We start from the raw sequence: 6,686 nt of genomic DNA, 5'->3' as shown, positions 1-6,686 counted from the left end.
TATTTGTCTATTTCACCATATTCACATTTATTCTAGGCATAAAAGCAGTGATGGGAAAAACTGCTCATACCTTAGCCTGAATCAAAGCAGTGGCACCAAGTTGTACTTGTAGTCTTTATATCCTTCACCCCCAAGCACTAGAAAGAAAAGCAAACAAACAAAGTTGAGCACACAACTTTTTAGTATTTTGAGTGACCAAGGAGAAGATGCATAAAGTGCTTCTGCTCATGTCAAAGTAGCAAGGTCATCTTGAGGAAAAGTATGAGTGTGAGCTGTGAGTTAAACTAGACGCTTTTTCCATTTTTACTGGAAAGAACAATTGACAAACTATGATTATTCAGCTTTTGGTAGCAGATATTTTCTCAAAAATGAACAGAGTGAGCCAGTCATTTCAAGGAAAACATCTGACAGTATTTGTTGCCAAAGACAAAATTTGATATTTCAGGCAAAAATTAGCGTTTTGGAAACAGATCTGCCACAGTGAGCTTCCAAATACTTAAAGGCTTTTCTGATAAGATGGGTGGAGATAATAATGAATGTGATTTTTTTTTTTTGTTAGAGAAGTTATAGGTTTACAGAAAAGTCATGCAGAAAACACAGAGTTCCCATTTGAACTTCCCATAAGGAACCCTTTGTTACAATTGATGAAAGAATATTCTTATAATTGTACTAGTAACTATAGTCCACAGTTTACATTGGGGTTCACTGCTTGAGTTGAATGGTCCTATGTTTTTCTTTTTTAAATTTTATTCTAGTAAGTTATATACAGCCTATAATTTCCCCTTTTCACCACATTTAAATATATAATCCTGTGGTGTTAATTATATTCACAATGTTGTCCTACCATCACCACCAGCCATTACCAAAACTTTTCCATCACCTCAAACAGAAATTCCGTACAAATTAAGCATTAACTTCCTGTTACTTACTTCCACCACAGCCCATGCTGACCCATATTCTAGTTTCTGACCCTAAGAATTTGTTTATTCCAATTATTTCATATCAGTGAGACCATATAATATTTGTCTTTTTGTGTCTGGCTTATTCACTCAACTTGATGTCTTCACGTTCATCCACGTTGTCACATGTATCGGAAATTTGTTCCTTTTCATGGCTGAATAATATTCCGTTATATGTATATACCGCATTCATCTGTTGATTTACACTTGGGCTGCTTCCATCTCTTGGTGATTGTGAATAATGCCGCTATGAACATTGGTATACAAATATCTGTTTGAGTCCCTGCTTTAATTCTTTTGGGTGTATATATATATCCAGGTCATATGATAGTTCTATACTTAACTTTCTGAGGAAACACCAAACTGTTTGCCACAGTGGTTGTACCATTTTATATTCCCACCAATAATGAGCAAGTGTGCCTGTTTTTCCACATCCTATCCAACACTTACTTTTCCTTTTTTTAATAGTAGCCATTCTCGTGGGCATTAAATGGTATATCATTTTGGTTTTGATTTGCATTTCCCAAATAGCTAATGATGTGGAGCATCTTTTCATGCGCTTTTGGGCCATTCGTTTACTTTCTTCAGAGAAATGTCCATTCAAAATCTTTTTCCATTTTTTAATTGGGTTATTTGTCTTTGTGTTGTTGACTTGTGTGATTTTTTGACATTGTGTAATTAAATGTGTCCCCATTTGGAAGATCTATACAATGAATATTTTCTAAATATTACAAAATAATGCCCAGAGAAGAGATCAATTTAAAGTTCAAGGGAGACCAAATGTGTTTTAATGTAACTGAATACAAAAAAAAATGTGTCGATGTGGTTTCAAATTCCACATTGCAACTAATCTTTAAGAAACTACCACTTGTCAAGTTTGGGTATAGTATAAAAAAAGTCCATAATTATCTTTTCCAACTACATATCTGTGTAAGGCTGCATTTCCTTCATATGCTCCAACCAAAACTACGTACCTCAACAGATTAATGCAGAAGCAGATATGAGAATCCAGCTGCCTTCAATTATGCCAGACACTAAATAGATTTGTAAAAATGTAAAGCGGTGCCACTCTTTTCACTTTTGGTTTTGTTTCGGAAAATATAATGATTTTTTCATGAAAATAGTTTGTTAATGTGTAATAGGTTTTTTATTTTTTTTTAGATGAATTAACATGTTTTCACTTGTCAGTTTTAATTTCTAATATAGTAAATATCAGCAGATACAACCCTTTTGCAAAAGAGTTCCTGATTACAGAAAGTTTGAGATGAGCTGGCTCAATTAAACTCAATATTGAACGAATATTGTTCTACATACAGAATTTCATTTCTTCCTAATGTTTCCCTTCTATCTTCTTTGTCTAAACTACTGATTCAAAGACGGACTTTTTGGCCTAAATTATCTCGATAATTGTACTGAATGTGCAGTGCTCCCGGCAAGAATGATCATCTGATTCTAATGATGCCTGTTTAACTTGGGGTTAAGGCAACAGAGAACTATTTAGAAAGAAATCAGTCTCTTCTGCTTTTAGGAAATTTGGTTTGGTGTCTTGTTTGTTTGCGATCTTATTTCAGGAATAGCTTTTAATTGGGTCAATTTTTTTCAACACATTCGAATATGGTTTTTATAGACACAGTTTGTGTTCTTGCGAATTGTGTCTCAAATTATCCCACGGTCTTTGGTGGAACCACTTCCAATCTCTGTTTTAAAGCATTATTAAGTTTTATCATTTAAAGACATTAATTAAACTCTTTGCTGTGATTAAGGGTTAAGAAATTTTTATTTATTTAATTTTATTTACTAACCAGATGATCCATGCACATAGTACAACATTCAAAAGGTACAAAAGAGGAAATAGTGAAAAGTAGTACTTCCCCCAACCTTCATTTTCCAGTCTCCTCCTTAGAGGTGAATGTTATTGCCAGTACCCTGTGTATACTTCCAGAACATTCCAGACATCATAAGAGGCACAAATCCTTTTCTTAGACATCAGTGACAGCGTACTCTACAGGATGATTTGCACCCTGCTCTTTCACTTAACACTCTATCTTGGAGATTGTTCTCCACAGAGAGAGCCTGCCTCCTTGTTTATAGCTGCATAGCATTCCATTTTATGAGCGAATGAGTTATTTAACCATTTCCCTACTTGTGAACATTTAGATTGTTTCCATCTTTTGCTGCCTTAAACAATACTTTAACATCTTTGCAGATTTGTCTTTCTGTGCAGTAAATATAAACAAGTATAAATGTCTATATCTGAGGGTATGCGAATACAACATCCCTTGGATTATAGTCGTATGAGAGAAAAGTATAAGTCATGGGTCACTGAGCAATTGTCAGGAAGCCATAGAGGAAGCAGCACTTAGCCTAGAGGCTAACTGCTAGAGCTCTAGGGAGAGGTGGAGTTCCTCTTTTCTTTAAAAGACAGTGCAAAGTTTCCTTCTGATTAGAGAAAATCAGATTTGATGCTTCTTGGTCTTGGAAAATTTCCTGCCCCTTTTTGTAGGAAGCATGTAAGCAGGAGAGAACCCAGAGAGGAGATGGACATGGAGAGGCTTTGTCTTTCTCTTTGGACAGTTTATTTGTGGTGCTGGTTGAGGAGAAACTGTAAGGATCGATAGAGGATGTTCAGAAACTGATGACAGTCAAAAGACTTGCTGGGGAGGCAGCCCTGTTGGCCACTGTTCCTAGAAATTTCAGTCATTGGCTTCACCACCCTCTGTCCTGGATCTCCTCGTAACTCTTTACAGTGCTCTCTCGGTTTTTGTGGCACTTACTTTCCTACCTGTTGTTTAAATGTTAGTCTCTTGGAATTTGATTTTGATCAACTCTTAAAAATTCACATGTTCTCTTTGGGTAAACCAGCTTGCTCTTGTGGTTTTTAACTACCATTTTGCCAATGACCCCCTGAGTCTATCACCAGCTAACCCTCCCCCTCTTCCCCCTGGATCTCATATTCTAGGGGAATTTTCTCTTTGGGTGGCTCTCCCCAAACACTGCAGTTTCAATATGTCAAAACTGAGTTCATCCTCCACCACGAACAACTTTTTTTCTATTTTCCTGACCTCGACATGCTACCTCCTGGTTATTAAAATCAGAAGGCTGGAACCATCTTAGACTCATCCTCAATATCCAAATCATCTATCCATAATTCCTACAGATTTTACTTTTTTAAAGAGTCTTGAATTGGCCAACCTCTCTCCAGTCCTCCCCCAGCTGCCCTCAGCCGTCACTCCACTTCTTTAACCGAACCAGAGCCATGCTCTCCTGTCTAAGGCTGGAGTCCCCAGAAGCAGAGTCTGAGCTTCTTAAGGAAGTGTCCCCAGCAGGGAAGTCGGGGACCGGGACTGGGAAGTGGAAGAAGCTATGCAAGGCTGCAGGGTCAGGTGAAGCCCAAGCCTCAGCCTGATTCCACAGGGGAGCTCTTGAGGAAAGGAGCTGGGCTTTCATACTCCCACACCCGCTAGTCCTTGGCTATGGACATCCCGGGAGAAGGAGCAAAAGCAGCTCCAATTTTCCAAGGCTGGTCCACACAGAAACAGTCAAAGGGATCCCAGAAGGATTCACATGATTCTGGGCAGCTCACCAGCAGCATCTCCAGCACTGCCTAACCAAGCCTCCAGTCTTTCTCTCCTCACCCCTTATTTTGATTTCTATACTTCAGCCAGCTTCGTCTACCAAAATTGAGAAGGGGCTATGCCAGGCTCCTACTTCAACATTTTCTATGATTTCCCATCTCCTAAAAGCGCTCTGTAGAAACTGGCTTCATTCCCAACCTTAACAGGTGTTAGAATTATATAGGGAGAGAGAGTCTGGTTTCAAATAGGATTTCTTCTTCTAAAGATTCATGGTATATATTGGCATATTAATGTGCTGCAAAGTCGTGCAGTAAAGAGACCTGTTATCTTTGTTTAACCAAGATTTGCCAGACCTATCTGAACTTAACCTAGAGGGTTGGTGTATGCGTCTTGTGGGAGGCACCTCTTACTTACTGATGTCTCCAGACCCAATTGGAAAACGCTGGCCTAGAGGGTACAAGTCAAACTCCTTAGTATGGTATGTAATGATCTCCATGACTTGGTCCCCACCTCCCACTCCAGCCTCATCTCTTCAACTGAGCAACCAGCCTGTACATAGACCTTAGCATCTGCCAAGGCTCGGGTCAGATGATATTCCCTTCTTAGGGCCCTCAGGCTGTGCTACATGCTTTTCTTGAGGCTCCCATCACTTTCTACACATGCACTTTCTATATCTTAACCCCCACCAGATCTTACTGGAATCTCGTCTTTACCCAGCTAGCTCCCAAACTTGCAGTCGCACTGGACTTTAAGCTTTGTAAGGGATGGGCCAAGCTTTATTCATCTTGGTGGCATTTTGCTGAGTTGGTGAAATATGAATCACTTAGCAAATACCAAGTTCCTGCTCAATAGATATTCATTTGCTCCTGCCCACCCCACCCAATCCAATCACCAGGAGAAGGGTGTCAAATGAGCTTTTAATGTCAAAAGAGCATACGGTCCTGATCATTCACAAAGTCTGGACCGAAAGATTAGGATTCTGGATGAGGTGGAAAAAAGATTCTATAAAACAAGGAATAAGAGGAAAGATTTATTTGGCTGTGCTTGAAGAGACTGAATGAAAAGAAGTGTGTTTTTTAAAACATAATTTTATTGAGATATATTCACACATCATACAATCCATCCAAAGTATACAGTCAATGGTTTGCAGTATCATCACATATTTATGTATTCATCACCATGATCATTTTTAGAATATCTGCCTTACTCCAGAAAAAGAAATAAAAAGAAAGAAGACCCCAAACATCCCATATCCCTTACACCCTCCCTCTTATTGATCACTAGTATTGCACTCTACCCAGTTTTAAGACTTACAATGGAGGTAGGTTAACTAATAGAAATATAGATCAGTGGAACAGAACAAAACATCTAGAAGTAGATCCATACAAACATGGGCAACTGACTTTTTTTTTTTTTTTTTTTGGCTATATAGTTATACAATCATTATCAAAGATCAAGTCTCCTGGATTACAGTTCAACAACTTCAGTTACTTCTGTCTGGCTATTCTAAAACACTAGACACTATAAAGAAATATCTATATAATGAATCAGTAGTCACAGTTATTTGTTAAATCCTAATTTCCCAGTTACACATCCTATCTCTCATTTGATCATCCTGTCAATCTCCAGAGATATCTGGGCAATGACCCTGTTAACTTCTTTGTGCTGGAAAGGGGTGTTGACCTTATGGGGTAGAGGAATGAAATTGATTTATGTTCTTGGAGAGACTGGTATCTCTGGATTTCAGGGCTTATCTGGCATAGGATCAATCTGGAGGCCTCAAGTTCCTGAAAAAAGAATCTTACTAAGAAAAAATTTAATAGATACTTAGCTAGAGCCCAGTGCACTCCCTAGGGATTTCAGGAATACTGTTGGTTGGGGCTTGGCATACTGTGGTAGTTTGCAATATCTGGCTAAAGCTTGCATAAGAGTAACCTCCAGAATGACCTCTCAACAGTATTTGAAATCTCTGAGCCACTGAAACTTTAATTTGTTCCGTTTCTTTTCCCCCTTTTGGTCCAAAAAACATTTTCAATCCCACAATGCCAGAGCCAGGCTCACCCTGAGAGTCATGTCCCACATTGCCAGGGAGACTTACACCCCTGGGAGCCATGTCCCATGTAGCGAAGAGGGTAGTGAGTTTATTTGCAGA

This window comes from Choloepus didactylus, chromosome 17, assembly GCF_015220235.1.
Source record: "Choloepus didactylus isolate mChoDid1 chromosome 17, mChoDid1.pri, whole genome shotgun sequence".
NCBI lineage: Eukaryota > Metazoa > Chordata > Mammalia > Pilosa > Megalonychidae > Choloepus > Choloepus didactylus.
This window is presented reverse-complemented; position numbering follows the sequence as displayed.